This window comes from Parambassis ranga, chromosome 13 (assembly GCF_900634625.1).
Source record: "Parambassis ranga chromosome 13, fParRan2.1, whole genome shotgun sequence".
In the NCBI taxonomy this organism is placed as follows: Eukaryota; Metazoa; Chordata; class Actinopteri; family Ambassidae; genus Parambassis; species Parambassis ranga.
This window is the reverse complement of record NC_041033.1, coordinates 15,295,411-15,312,027: the sequence shown is the minus strand read 5'-3', so window position 1 is coordinate 15,312,027 and position 16,617 is coordinate 15,295,411. Positions and strand designations below refer to the sequence as shown.

The following is a 16,617-nucleotide window of genomic DNA, read 5'->3' as shown; positions in this document are numbered from 1 at the left end:
AGCTCTCTAAACTCCATATGGAATCTGTAATTCTCTGTCAGACAGACACCTCTCTTGCTGCTTCACCACAACCCTTTGTACATTCTGATCACTCTCTGCTGCTTCATTTTACATGTGACAATCATCATGAAGCACCAAGCAGGTCTGTCTTTTAACCTTTCTATCTTTTTATCAGCCGTTGTCAGAGACAAACAGCAGCAACTTAGCCATGACATTAACAAGCATACTCTGGGCCCACATTCATGCTCTGTGATTAATATTTCTTAAAAGGTTTTCAAGTCAGAATGAGAATGTTCTTAGAACATACAAAAAATTGGCCAAGTGTGTAAATTATTAAGTCTATCCACTCTATTTTATGCATTGTTTGTTTGGAATTTTTCTGCTGTTCTGCTTTTACTGCCGTTTGCTTCATCTTATTTGTTGACATTTGATTGACTGTAATTCATTTGTAGTGAGAGAAGCAATAAAAGTCCTCATAAATGATGGACGGAGAAGTCTGATTGACAATGATTTCCAAAAATGAGGCTGTCAAATAATCTACAAAGTCTGCAAACAGAGGAGATGGTGTTGCTGTTGCACTAAAGCAACCTTAACCAAGAAGGCTGGGATTGTTATTGTTTTCTTAACTTTATTTTCAGTTACTCTTTGGTTGGATTTACGGAATTTGAAGTGCGTGGTTATGAACGTACTGAGGTTTGGATTATGCACATTTAATGCTTACTCCAGCATGCAATGGACATCAGCCTGGTTACACTCAGAACAGGTCACACTGACCTTCAAACAGGCTGCATAATGCTTCTAAACCACTTCATGCATGTGTTTGCACCTTGCAAGGGTGTATTTCTTTACACGTGAACAAAAGCCCTGTTGTTGTGAGGCACCATCGGTACCAACATCCTCCAGCACTTTCTTCCCTCACCAGAAATAAATTCTTTGTTTACTGATGAGTAAGAGGGAACAATACGTACAAACCATACCAAACAACTGACAGAATAAATTGCTCTATTTATGACTTTAACATCGCTGCAGTAGCTATTTAGTGCATTATTGTATTGCTCTTATTGCTCACATTCAAATTCACAAAACAGCAAAGTTGATAAGTGTTGTATGCCTCTTGATGCCTGCTTGTTATTTACCTGTATTTCCTTCAGCATTCAGCACTTTGGATGCACTGACTTCCTCGGTCACTTTGTTACTCACTAACCCTAAAAAATACATTCCAACGAAAGCTCTAGTTTAATTGCTTCAGTGCTTTGGTGACTCTTTGATCTTTTTGGATAGTTGTAATTACGACATTTCTTCTTTTTTTTTTTTTGCATCTCGGGTGTTAAATAACTTGGCTTGCCTTGGGAGAAACATCCATCTCATTCTGTCAACTGATAACAACTTAATTGGTACTTATTTTCTTCTTTTCTTTACTGCATGCAGGATACAGAATTTGTGAAATTAACAAGAGGGTTGAGATTTCTTCACTGACACCACTTATTTGAATAGTTTGCATCATATTATCCTCACATCCTTTGTTCTTTTGTCTCCAAATAATGCATGGAGGCAAAGGCAGCCTGAGGACTAATGCTAAAAGTCACTTCTTTTTATATTAGCATTTTTAACTCTTAGAATTATAGTTTGCCCATCTGTTCAGATATGTACACGTTGAAAATGTCAATCTGTGAATATGACTCACTGTTATTGTGTAAATGTTAATACACCGTGTGCAGAGGGAAAAAAAGGCCTATATATTGTCTTGTGAAGTCTTTTATACCTACACATACAGGCCAATAGCTGGTGCTTGCTTTTATTCTTTCATTCCTGCAGTGCTGGCTGATAACCCTCTACTGGTCCCAATTTCATAATGCTCACACATGACACCAGCACCATGAGCAGCTGCTGTAACACAATGCAACAGAATGGCAAGGCAGAGAGGTCCCATTAATCTCACCCCATGGTCTGTATATACAGAAACCTGAGAAGCAAACTATGCTCACATGCCATTGCAACTTTCTCTTTATGTGTTACCTGCTGAGATATGGATTTGTTCTGCAGTCGTTTCCTGCCTGCATTAGCATTACTGAATATGGAAGTGTTGGCAATAATGCATGATAATGATAATGACCATCCTGTCTGATTTCATTAGGGAAAAACATGACAGCAAGTACTCTGAGCTTCTGCTGTAACATCCTGCAACACACTGACAAGCAAAAGACGTGATGATCACTACTCACTACAACACACACACACAAACACACAGCTCGTAAAAAAGACATCTAAATACATAAGAGCTCTGCTGCACGCGCTGCTAATTCAAATTACAAATCCAATAAGGCTCAAGGGTATCAACCCTCCAAAGAAAAAACCTCATTAACCTCTGTTTTTAGGAGTCTTTTCAAGTCCCTTATGTTAAAACCTGTATGATGCACAGTGTTAACCAAACATAATTTCAATTTGCTCTCCTCAGCAACATTAAGTTGAACCTTTGCTTAAAACTCTTGACAGTAACAGTAAGCCAAGCCCCTGAGCTAGCTAGCTTTTTTTTCCTCTAAAAGCCTTACTGTATGACGAATACAGGATGAGATTTTACTGCCCTTAGACATCTGTCAGTTAATGGAACACAGCCAAGCCCTTGTCACAACTGTCATTTTTCATTCCACTGAAATTATTACACCCCGTCGCTACCACATAGAAACAAGTATGCATCACTTATGGTAAAGGAGGGTGTATACAGTAGGTACAGCTGGTTCTCTGGTTGTCAGTGTCTTCCAACAGCAGTGCAATCTGCACTGTTTGCCCTGATGGAGCTGACAAATGCCGACATCTTCCCCAGGGGACGTCTTTGGAAGGTATTGCATGGATAAAGCAGAGCCACTGTATGTGAGGAATGCTCGCTTGAGTTCAGCATAAAGATCTAACACCACCTCAGTCTAATAGATTTACAGCCTCCCTTTGTGCAGTCATTCTGGACCCTCACTCCTCCCATCTGATGCTTCCTGATGTCCTCTGAGAGATATTTCTGGGGACCAGACACTGACCTCTGCAGCCTCTGCATGTCAAAATTAGGATATCCAGAGTGTAACCAACTCCCCATATATGCTGAGCTGAACCTGGAGAAGGCTGTGAGCTTACTGGGTAACTGGAAAATGATGAGAGGGGTAAAACTTCCAGCTGCAAAGGTAGTCACCTACATACACTCACAGAGCCCATGAGATAATTACCATGCTGCATCAGTACTTCTGTTTGCTTTTATCATCTAATCCCTCTCAGCTGATTGTCCAAAACAAAAGTGATGTGCACACATTGTACCAAGGCCTCCATTCCCTCTTAAACCATCACGCAATAAGCCTTTTAAAACTCATAACTTAACAAGTTTGCCTTCATCATACATGCAATCAGTGCAATTTGTCCTCATGGAGGATTTTCAGCAGCTCCTGCTAATTTATGAAAAGTCTTGGTTTCTGCGTCGTGCTGATGCAGACACGCCCGGGCCACCTCTACATACGTTCCTGTCTGTGGTAATTCAACTATGGTGTCACTCTTTAACCATCTCCATAAGCCGCAGCACAGCGCTTCAGTATGACAGGGCTGTTTTGGGCCCATCAGACTCACTCTACCAGACTGTGTAACAGCTTTGTACTGACAATAACTGCTCCACCATGTGAGCACTGAATATCTCAAGTAGCCTGATCACATCCCTGCTAGACAGACATATTATATCCAACACACTACAGTGAAGATAATAGTTGCAAATAGATAGATAGATAGATAGATAGATAGATAGATAGATAGATAGATAGATAGATAGATATTACTGTACATGTACCACAATCTGTGCCAAACATAAAATAAGGTTTGGACACCATTCAACCCCTCATACAGACATGCGTACATTTCACCCACACACATGTGTCAGAACTGCCAAAGTCCAATCCACATTTGTCAGCCAAGTCTAAAGGACTTACCAGAAGTGGGGCTAATATACAAGAAGCCAAAGGGCTGATCTCCATGCACATGATTTTGCTGTCTGCACACTTGTCTCACTGGATAAATTCGCCACGAATCTGAGATGGAGACGGAAGTTCATTTATTCCAAAATCACGCGTAAAACCTTCTTATTACGCTGGTCAGGTCTGTGCTGAGGAAAAAAAAATCCAAGGGACGTGATGAGCGACAATCTGCTGCTGAAGTGTCATCAACAAGAGACAGTGGGGTCTTCCCAGTTACCTGCGTCGGGATAAAACCCCACCTAAAATCCCAGTAGTCTACGATCGGACTGAAGCTTATTAAAAGGCAGAAAATATTAAGCTGAGATCCACCAAATCAAAACGAAAAAAAAAGCTGAGGATGGTCCGCGGCTATCGTCCGAGCCGGTCTTCAAATAGGGGTTAAAGCGTCAGTATGTGGTCGTTTCAAGTCTCCCCCGCGTCCTGGTTTGTAACACAGAAATAACGGCGGATGAAATTTCTAATAAATCTCACGCCGGGTATGAATTGCAGCAAAGATGCTGTCGGAATAGAGAGCTGCAGTCAGGAGCTTTTTTTGGAGCGTTAGGTTGTGTGGAGGGGAGGAAGCCTCTAACGGTAAAAAAGGTTGGCGTCAAATTCAGGATTCAAGTCCATCAAAAAACATACGAAGGTTGAAAACTATCCGTCAACAGCGGCTTTCTGTTCATTACAGCACTATCCGCGCAGCGCCACTAAAGCCATCATAACTTCGCCTGTCTGAAGCGCAATGAAGGAATCCCACCCATGCACTGACACACTGCTTTCCCCCTCTTTCTCCTATAATACTACGCGTACCCACGCGAGCAATTAGTTTTCCTTAGTCCGTCCGCTCCTCAAACAAAAAGCATTGCGGTCCGTTTGTCCGCTCGGGATGAGACAGGTGATCTCTCCGTGCGTCCCGGAGAACAGGGCAACCTTTCAAATTGCGCCTCTACTCCTTATGCAGGCGTCCACCTGCGTAATACGAGCCCGGTATGGAAGAATACATGTTGTCACGCCATGATGTCTGGAGCAGAGCAGAGCAGAGCCAAGTGGCCAGTGGACAAATTCTTGGTATCAGAGGGAAACGACTGACACCTTTCATGGACAGTGCAGCACTGCAGCAATGTGATGTCATTTGGTCTGCATTTAAAGAAAATACACGAGCAAATCTGAGGGTTTCTGTTTTTTTGCTGTGGTGGTGAAGAGAGGAGAAGAAAATGTTTTATTTTGAAGGTGGGTTCTTAAAGAGAGGGGGTGCTGTGGGGTGTTTGTGGTACTCCGGGATGGGCTGGTAGCTCATGGTCCAGCACAACAACATACTGCAACAGTGGACAGGAAGGGAGGCAGGGAGAAGAGGGGAGGGAGGGGAGGGGAAGGGGAGTCATTGCTGCACTTAAAAAAAAAAAAATCACATCCATCCTCCTCCTAGGCAGAAACACGTGCTCTCTTCTTTGTGTTCTAATGAATTCCCTTTTTATTTCTTATCCTTCTCAATCTTGAACATGCTCCCATAATAAGAAGAAGCGAAAATACCTTGACCACCCACATGTCTCAGGCAGCACCCCATGCTTTGCTTTTCCTTTGGGCCATGCACTCCTCTTAGCCCAGAAATGGGATATCCAGCCCATAGAAAAAAAAAAATAAACATGAATATCCTCCCTCCAGAAAAAATACAAAACAATGGCTAATCCTCTCTGAGTTGCAAAAGAAAGCCAGAGATAGCCCATCCTTCATCATAATGCCAACATCTGCAACATGTTTTCAATGTCCTCTTTGTGTGCATATTCATCTCCAAGAGTATTGTCTCATGCATGGCAGCCACGGGACATGTGATGAGAAATGGAATTCTGGTGTGCTTGACAAATCCTGTCAAATCCAATTGACTTGGCTGCAGGAGCATACTGCACACACAGTTGCATGGCACCCTGTATGAAATGCTGGATATTAAGACTCCTGAGATGTGCAGAAAATTCACCTTTACAGTACAGTTGATTAAAATGTCTTCTGTGAGCTGAATTAATTAGCTATAAAAAGTACCTCATCACATAAGAACATTTAAGATACGATGGAAGTTTCGCACATAACAGGTCCCAAATGTACGACTATAATAATGTGAAAATGATATGAAATAAAAAGAACCATAAATAACAAGGTTAATTCTACCACAGGCACACTTTATGTCCTTAAAGTGAACGTTATACGGACAGCAAATCTTACACAGGAGAATTTCTTTTTCTTTTGCAGTGACATCTACATCTTTTGTGCCTGTAAGTTTCACATCATCTTTGCTTCAGTGCTGCAACATGACAGGTGTCACCATTATCTGATGCACAACTGCTTGTACAAGAGGAGCAGCCTGTTGTAATTAAAGGCCAGTTAAAATGGGCGGGGCACCTCTGGGGGATTTTAGATAGATTAGTGAGATGAGACACAAGCCGTCAAAAAAATAATACTTCCTCTGTAAAGGGCAATTGTTTCCACAGATACAAAAATGAAGCCGAAACCAGAAGTGTCAGAAACCGCACTTCCTTGAAGGGCCACTTGAGGCTTGCTATACAGCGAGTAAATCCCCATAGACCCCTATATGTTCTAATCAAAATAAGACTTTGTAATGTTTTCCACATCCTTGATGCCTGGTATATATATATGTATATATATATATATATATATATATATATATATATATATTTCTATCCATGCAACCATCCAAAAACAAACTCACCAACTGCACATGTGTTGAATAAACAAACAGTGGTTTACTTTGCTGTCTGCCCTGACAAGAAAAAAGGCCAGCAAAATTCAGTTTTTCATGGATCTGTTTACATGTCTGGCATCCTCCTGGTGTGGTATTTGCCACCATGGTAGCTGTTGTTGTAAATGGGATCATTTCTCCCTGTAAAACACGTTTACTCTTGTGAAATGGTCTCTTGTAAAATCTCAGTCTAAACCAAACCAATGTGTCTTTAATAGAACTATAAAGACCGCCAAATGTGCATGAGAATCTGCTCAGATCTTGACTATGTAGACTATACAATTGTATAAATGCTAATCTACTGTGGAATGTGGATTTAAAAGAGACTACAGGCAGACTTGAAAGATATCTGCGACTCTAAAGGAGTTCTTAACAGATCACCAGCTGTCTGTCAGGTTATCTACTATCTGCCTCAGCTCCACTCACATTGCCACTATTTGATTTAGCCAGGACATAGGCACTGCTATGATGGCCACCACACTGAGCTTCACAACTGCTCTTCAGAAAACCTATAGGTTACCTCACAGAGGGTTAATCTATCTTTTCATACAGCCTATAATCAAAACATATCTATCAAACCATAAGTCGATAAATATTCAGGAAGGAATAATTGAATACACAACATTTACATTAAATTAGATAGTAGTTCTGTGCCTTTTGAACAGATGCCAATCCTTCAAAATATCAGTGTTGCTCCTGTGGAGGTTAGGTTCCATTATGTGCCTGCTCTGAGCCCAATCTGAATGAGCATGTGTGTTCACGAGGTGGGTGAGTGCATAAGACGCATGCGGCGAATACTGATGGGAACTGAAAAAGAGCCATGAAGGAAGCCAATCTGCTATTTATATCGGGCTACACCCTGTGGGGCAAAGCTCCCTCTCACAGTAATGCACTCTAAAAGTGATTGATTAGTGTGTTATTGGGATATTGTCCGTCTTAACGGTCTTCACTCGCCAAAGTGATGAAATTACTGCACACTAGTCTTTGAAAGCATAATAGCAGATTAGGTCAGCCTGATTCATCCTCTCTAATCAGGAAACTTGCCTCTCCCTGAAATGCAAAACACACACCACCCAGCCAATAATAGCCTCAGAGGTAGCGTTTAGTGACCCAAAACATACTTTATGGTGAGGTTGCTTAAATAAGGTCCAGGTGTACACAGTCTCTATAATGCATGTGTCCATCATGGAATGTAATTTCTGACACAACACACCTTGTTGCCCTTGTTGCTGTTTTTACAAACTGATCCGATCGATTTCCGTTAAAGGCCAGTTAAATTTCCCAATTTCTTTTCTCCTAGCTGAGCCCAAAGCAACTATAAAGTGACATTCCGTCAGCACAGCATGTCAATGAAAGCTCTCCTGTGTATGTGTATCCTGTATTGGGATTAAAATTGGTACAAAGGCTATAAAATGCTTTCCTTGGCAACAGCAACATCATGGCAGCACACACAGCGTGCTCTGTAACAGATTAGAGCCATCTTGTTTATGCCAGTGAATCACCCTGTACATTAGCACTCTCGCTCACAGTCCAAAAAGTTCCTGTTAATGTGCTTTAAACCCTCCATCTCACTATCAAATGCACCATGGATGTGATTTCCACTGCAAGGGTCTTTAATTGGCTGGCTTTAGTGGTGCTTTTTTTGATGATTTAATAGATGTATGTGGAGCTTTTGTTCATGTAGAATCAAAAGAAAAGGAGACTAAAGCAAAAAGAGGGGGGTCTTATTGTGAGCTATAATAAAATGTCATGTATTATATGGATTAAGGAGGAAAAATATCAGGGCCTCCCTGCAGTGGCCCTGTGTCTCTTGGTACTTGAGTTGCAAATGTTACATACAGTACACTATTTTTCCACTTCTTGCAAGTGTAACCAAGATTGCATGTTACTATAAGTCAGCCTTGGTCTCCTCTCCTCTAAATAAAACAAGTGCTACTGAGCCAGCTTTAAAGACTCTTCAATGTGTCCTTGTGTGGTAAATCATAAAGATTGACCATCTGTGGAAGTGTGAGGTACAGTACAGCACGCTTACAAGCAATCCTCTAGGGTTGGCGTTTATGGCTGAAAATTTTAAAAGAACCCTGCTGCTCTTTAGGAACAAAAGAGGAGCAGCTTTCAGCTAGAAAACCTCTTATCAGCTAATGTTATATAACATGTGTAGTTCATTCTTAGACACATGAATAACAGTCATTTGGATATCTGTATTTAAAAACATTAAAATTATATCACCAACTGTAATTAAGGACTGTGCCATATTAACACAGCTAGAGGATGTATTTAAAAATCAGGTCCCCCCATTTATTCATCTTGGGTTAAGACTTTTAAAAAGAAAAGATCCAAAAGGTCTCTCTCTTTCTTTTCTAATGAAATTTAAATCACCTCCTCCCAGACCAGGAGACAACTTCTCAATGCCAATAAAAAAAAGGCAGACATGAGCTGTCTGGCCTCTTTAAAGCGCCTTTCTACATGATTTTTGACACCTTCTCTCTTAATGGAGCTGCAGCACTCAGTAATTCAGTATTTCAAAGACCACTCATTTTCACTTTTCCACAAGGGCATGAAATCATCTGTCACATCCGTTGTTTTACAGTTAATGAAACTCTGCATACATATTCTATATTTCTTGTACTGTATATGGTCAATTAAAGCTATTAGAATTTTGGATATATTTATGGTTGCCTGCAAATTACCACATAACCCGATGATGAAGGCTCACAGCGAGGGGTTTTTTAACTTTAAAGCATTCTCTATTGTTGAATGTTTTATTCTTCTGGTTCCTTTGATCTTCAGCTTAGAAGGCGATGCAAGTTATGACAGATTTTCTTCACTCTGAGCATAAGCACGCATGTCAGTTCTTACTGTCCGTTAGGAGCATCTATAATACCAACAATTCACATGAAGCGACAACAATACGAGTTCTTAGTTTATCAATACATAACTTGGTATCTGCACCATGCTTTTATGTTTTACCTAATTTATAGGTTTCAACTGAAATAACCTATAGATAATGAGCTCAACGCTGTTTTTTCTAAATGGCTGCAGTCACTGGTATCTATCCTTACTTAGGAAAGGCAGAACAAGCTAAAAACAAAACTAAGTACCGTAATAGTAAAATAAAATGTTTTCCTTTAGGGTAGGAGCATGCTGCAGATGGGAGAAGTTTGACTTAAAACAGAAATACCACTTCAAAGAATCGCTTCCCATATGTTGTTGAGGGAGTCGCAGGCATTCTGTTATTTCTGTGAGAGGACATGTTGTTTATTTAAGCATCAAGCATTAATCATACCCACTTGACAAAAATAAAACCTGCTGGACTCTACAAATATATATGAACTAAAAACTATAAACAGGAAATACACTAGGCCTTCAATTTGGTGCTGGGCAGAAGTTGTATTATCAGATATTTTTAATCAAAAACATGCTGCTGCTTCCTGTTTACTGTATCTGGAAACAAAGCTGATGACAGTGCTGACACACACACACACGCACACAAACAGATCGATGAGCTGGAAGATGCTCAATTGCTCATTGTGCTGGGGTTATGTGAGTTTACATTACTCACATTTCATACAGAGATGATTGATAAGCACATGTACCAAAGAAAAGGAGGGTGAGGTATACACCATGCACAGTTTATGTTTATAACATTTGTGGTATTTCTTTTTGTCAGAAAAATTAATAATACAAGTCAGCACTATAGGTGGGAGAGACCACAGGACTGATGGCTACCATCCAGGAATGCCGATTTAAACTCATCCGATCAATACCCAATTTGGTAACCTGATTTGTGACAGTAATGATGACAGTGGTGCAGCTTCAAACACTAAGATTGAACTAGCATCTCTGAAACTAATAAAGACTTTTTTTTCCTTAGAATTAGACTCATTTAACTCCGATTACAACTGGAGTTCTCTTGGAACTACATATAAAATGTTTGTTCTGCATATAGATTCTACACCCTATGTTCTGTGTGCATGCTAAGGTGATGTGACCCTGATAGAGTCTCTGCAGTCCTGCCGAGAGCAATTTCAAACCTCATATTTCTTCACAGTTTGTATATGCATTCAAGCAGAATTAATTCAACAAAAATTCTGCAGGAGATGCACAGCAGAACATTACTCCTTTTATTCTCTCTGTGGATGTTTGTTTCTTCTTTTTTTTATTTTACAAACAATCTATTTTTACATTATGTACTAATTTGGTCTAAAATTGATCCAAAGTGATTTTGTCTCTGAGGTAAGCAGACAGAAAAATGAGAACTGCTATGTCAGGAAGGGGGGAAAAAAAGTCTCAGTGGCAGATTTTTCAAGGTGCCATGGCAACAGAACATTCAAAGAATTTTGATGAGAACAGCAGGCAAAGAGAGGCTGATTACAAGGGAGACAATTTGTTACTCCCATTGCAAGACTCTGATTGCACACACACAAGCGATGTGTTGTATTCTTTTATCTGGATCACCGTTCTGTCCCATCATGGTCCTTCAGTCAGAGGCTGTGTAAGAGTTGCTTCAGCATTTTAAGCATGGAGATTAAGAGCTCAGTTCTGAGATCGGTAGGTGGAGAAATTTTTTCCCAACCTATAAAAGAAAAAAAAAAAAAAAAAAACTCAATTTCAAATCACACAAGAAGAAGTGGCAATCAACATAGCGCTCCAGCTGTCTATCTTGGGTGGCTATTCTAACTTCCCAATCTCACCCTTCAGTGCTCGGCAAACAGACCACTGTTCTGACAAACATAATCACTCACAGCACAGATTCAGAGAGCATCTGTCAGTGGAAAATAATCTGAAAAAAAAAGGAACATCTTTTTTGTCGCTGAATGCATAACTCTCAGCTACACATTATTTAGGTGAAGATTGTTCTGTAACATCCTTGTCATCGGTATCTTAGGCAGAAAGCTCTGCGTAGACACAACATTCACAAATGTGCCGTTGACCACTTTGAAACAATTTGAAAAGTGGCAAACTCAAAGAGAATCACTGATGCCATATAGGTTGAATAAATAGTTATATCTGATGTGTTACATGAAAAATATGGAGTGAAATAAAGATTTAATGTCACCTAAGAGTCATCTACATTTTTTTGGCATTTCAGGAATATATGCATATTGTCAAAGAACTTTATTAATGTCGGACATCTTAATTAGGTTTCATAAGATATTATCACAAACACAGCTATGGCAGAGTAATTGCTGCTACCGCGTCGCAGAGTACATCAAGGTCTCTAATATAAAACCCCACATTCTGTGCTGAACTGCACAGATGACTTGCAAAAGAAATTAGTCATCCAGCCCATCATTGTGCCATTGTAGCTAAAGTTACAGCCACTGTGAATGTTAAGTCTAGAATATGTCTGAAGTATTAGGCATTTCTTCTCTAAATCAAAAAGTAAATCCATCCAAATAACAACGTCCAATCACTGAAGCCCGAGTCCACCTGAAGATGAAGTGAGCTGAAGAGTCAGTGAAAGGACATCTGACTAGATGAATCTGGAGGCTGCCTATGTGGGAGTTCATGTAGGTGAGTTTCAAGGTTCAACACCATGGCTTTGTGCAGTAGAACAGATGAGTGTTAGGGTTCAGTGGGCGTATGGAATAGAGGCTACCAAGGTTAAGATAAAAAGGAGGATGCCGTCTAACACACAGAGGATGGGTGGCAGTGACTGAAGGTCCTACCTGAGCACAGCAGCACCACAGAGCAACTCTCATCTCCTCTTCTCAGGGCGACTCTGATAGAGTGTGTTATCAGTAAAGACAGGCAGGTTAAATCACTGGTTGAGTAAAGGTTACAGCTACTGGTCTGTTACTTTGCCCATGATGGCAGGCAGGTGAATGTCAAAGCCGCCTGAATCAGAGGGGAACACTCCAGGGGTGGAGGGTGAGTCAGCCCTCAGGTAAGCCACTGATTTATGTTTTACTTATGTTCAATGGTGCAACACTATATTGAACTGAGCAGTCCATTGATGAGCAATATGTAATCTTCAGGCACCATTAGGTTTCCTTGTGATATTTCATCAGCAAATATTGTTGAACAGATTCAACTGGGCCTAGGTTTCAGGCTGGATGTCTGATTCAGATAACCTATCACAAAGTATCACTTCATTTAATGCAAGCACAGGGAAGGCTGTAGCACTTGACTCATAACACCATACTGACAGAAGATGCTGTCCAGCTAAATTTCGAGAAAGCACACGGCCGAGCAGATATTGTTTCCTCACTTAAGAGCTGCATCCTGACAAGACAAGATGCAGCCAGCGTGCAGAGTAGCGGTGAAGATCCACTAGAGCCAAACAACATCACCCTCACTAGCTTTGCTTGCATGAGGTCCTGTCAACACTTACAGGGCAACAAGCAGCATCTTCTCTCACAAACACTGTGTAACAAATGCAATCTACAACGTTTAAACCTTGCATAGAAACAAAGAGTCCTGGTCTACCTTCACAGCTCTTTTCCTCCGATGGCTTTTCAGTGTATCAGTGGAGAAACCTACCACCTACTGCCTTACACCACACTGAGATACAGGACAATGTGTCATATTCAATTCGCACCCATGGGCATAATACAGACTAAATGGCTGTAGCTACCCAGAAGGTTTCACCATACCAAACAATTATTTCATGGGGATTATTTTCATGGCTACAATGTTAATAAGACCCACTCCAGTGTTTTGCCCATATTTGGATTAACCAGGACTAACTTGTCTGTGTGCTGTTCCTTAAAATCGATGTTGCAAAAACGTGCCTTGCTATGTAGAGTTTGCATGTATTTTAGCTTGAAGCTGCAGCAATACATTACAACGCCAAGGTTTTAAAGATATGGTCTAATGATATTGTCACAATGTTTGTCTTCATGCTCCTCACTCATTTATTGTTCTGTGTTTTCTAGCTGGCCTCAGTGGAGAAATAAAACCGTAACACAATGTCTTCTTTCCACCTGGCACTTAGATAGCGTAGATCTGGGACTTGGCTATAATTGAGACTGTGCAAGATTCTATTAGTACAGCCTGTTCGATGGAGAGGCAGTGTGTTCAGGGTTTCCCCATTAAAAAAAGCCTTCAACACAAGAAACCTTGTTTAATATTATTGCTCTCCAGCTCACTATTCTTTCTCAAGAGTGTGCTTCTGCTTGGGATTTTGCAGGTTATGTAAAATGTAAGTTTATGAACAGCTGTTGCAGTTCCACACTTGTCATTCCATATCGGAATACTCAATGTGGAGTCAGTGACTCCCTCTTTGTTCTACACCAACAGTCCTTTATGCATAAATCCCACAGCTGGACAATAGTGCTTGAGGTTAAACAGCTGTTATTGCTCTTTCCACAGAGGAGTCAAGTGTGTATACAGGAAGAGAGAGAGAGGTGGAGTCGAGCCGTGGGCACCTGCAGCTCTGCAACTTCAATAGATAACACTAAGTATACTCAGCACTTTCACCCCCAAAGCTCCTTCTTTTTCTCCCCCCCCCTCTCTACTGCCACTGTCATTTTAACCAGACTTGTGATAGAGCCCGTTTGCTGTGATACCCCATTAATTTCCCCGGGGTCTGATCATTCAATATTCAATACCTAGTGTTATGCAGCAACTGTGGATCAAGCTAGTGAAGCTGCTTTCCCTGACCAATATCATCAGAACTCAAAACAATCTGTGCAAGGGGATCACAGGATCAAACTGAGACATGAAAAATAACCTTGTTTTGAAAAATTCTCTTCTTAGTTTGTTTGGCTGCAGCTGGTGTTACATACAAAATATGTCTGCTCTACATTAATATACATTGAGAAACAACAGTACATAACATAACAGAAATAACTACAGCACTCGGATGGAATATAGACAGGCTGTGATCCATTTTAATAAGCTGATCTTTCTCGATGCATATGTTTAACAATGACGCATCTTTGTGATGCACTAAATGTTCTATCAGACAGACGCTAACGCATTTAAACTTTCCTACACCAAGTCTACATTTTTATACAGAGCTATTAAAAAAATGCTGCAGATGATAAATCAGTCCAAAAATTCTACGCTGATTTATAAACACAAGATGCTGAGTTTCAGTTACGTCTGACAGATTAATGCCTTATGGAGCTGCGTTCAGAAAGAAAAACAGAATCCAAACTGAAATGGGTGAATAGTGGTAAGGACTCATGCTTGTTAGTGCCTTTACAGTATACATTTATTGGTTAAGGGTGTCTGTGTAAAGCATGAGGGGGAAGATCAATTGGTGTTTAATCCTGTTTTGGTATAACTGCAGAGGGCCGCTTTTGAGCAATTAACTCTGGCAACGATGGTAGAGACACTGTGAAATCTCTTTACACACCATGACAGTGTTGTAACTGTTCATAAATGCATTGATATAAAAGAAATGGAAGCTACGTGTGATTGGATAGCCCTAAACATTCAAATGGCTTCTTGAAAGGGAGGGAGAAGAGGGAGGGAGAAGAGGGAGGGAGGGAGGCACGCCAGAAGTCACATTTATACTGTTAAGCTTTTTGTGGTAAATGTGATAGCTATGTGGCCTGTTATTTTCCTCAATCCACAAAGTGATGTGTCCTTGCTCATGGGTAAAAAGTGTGTGTTTGTGCCAGCACAGTCACTTTACTATGATTATTATATTGAACTGTCTTTATATTTGTAGAAACGAAAACAAGACTGTCCTTCCAAGATATAACCACATGTTTTTTTGATAAATCTCCAAAACAGCATCTGTTTATGTCAAATCTCCATCTGCAGTAAAAGGAGGAAACAGTGAGGAAGTAGCACTGTTCAGATAAAAACGTTTTTGCAGCCCCACTCCTGTGGAGTGCATAAAGGTGTAGCAGTGTGGCCTCCAGATGCTGCCACCTTCATCAGTCAAAGTTTAAAGATTGCCTCATTAACATTATTAAACCCCTATTAGTAGGGGGTTCAAAAAACAAAATATTGTTAAATAAGCACTTTTGATAACAAATCCTCTGCATCTTTAGACTCCACTCTCCTTACTCTCGGTTAATTCTGAGTCTGTTCCAGCAGCTATGCAGAGCAGACCCTTTTCAAGCTATATGTACAAATTAAGTACATTGTAATTATTTCAATATAAAAACATGGGGGGAGAGGTGAACAAGTAAATGAATTTGTGTACCAAACACCATGCAGCAGACTACCGTGGCATGCTAACAGAACATTCAGTTTAAGCTATCTAATTAATTTGTTTCAAATATTTCCAGGCTCTGACCACTGCTGCTTAGAGCAGCCAGCATTTGTGTGGCTCCAGTGTGCACATACACCCTGTAACAAAAAGTCAATTTTACATTTATATTGTTTTTTTTTTTCTAACCTTGTAGTGGCTTTAATACATACCATTTTAAAATCACAGCACCCTATCTGCTTATAGAGCTTTGATTTTTTTTCTACCCCATATTTATACTTGCCTCAATGTAAGCACCAGTTTATTTTTAATGAGAGGTTCATCAGAAGCTACTTAGATTTACATCTTACTTTGTTCTCTTCTTTGTACAGCAAGCCAACTGATGTAACACCCGGACCAGACCAGAGATCGGCAGGGGTGAGCTTCATATACAGCAAAATTACTGGCTCAAGGTCTGGCTCATGCAGAGCTATCATCACTTCCAGATCTTATCTAGACACACTAAAAGATTTGTACTGAACTCTTACTGTGTGTGGAGTATTACTGGTAAAAAAAAAAGGTGTTCACTTCAAGTGACAAAAGATAGAGAGAGCTTTTAGGAAATTCTGAAGGGGAAACTGAGTGTTAAATAAGCCTTTAGAAGATGTGTGTGGGTAACAAGGAGGAGGTGAGATGAAGTGAGTTTAAAGGCTGCAACCCTGCATGCACTACCACTTAAAACCTTGACATGCTGAAATTGAATCCAATGTCCATTATGTTTTTGATTAAAAACA

The 16,617-nt window shown here is 40.4% G+C and overlaps 1 protein-coding gene across 2 annotated transcripts in view; it reads right to left on the bottom strand.

The window, feature by feature from the left end:
• The window catches only part of lrfn1 (leucine rich repeat and fibronectin type III domain containing 1), a 94,656-nt gene extending 90,361 nt beyond the window's left edge, over nucleotides 1-4,295 (bottom strand). For both annotated transcript variants that reach the window (XM_028419662.1, XM_028419663.1), the window contains exon 1: nucleotides 3,954-4,295. The gene's annotated coding sequence lies outside the window, so the exon portion shown is untranslated. The remainder of the gene's footprint in view (nucleotides 1-3,953) is intronic.
• Nucleotides 4,296-16,617: the final 12,322 nt, after the last annotated feature.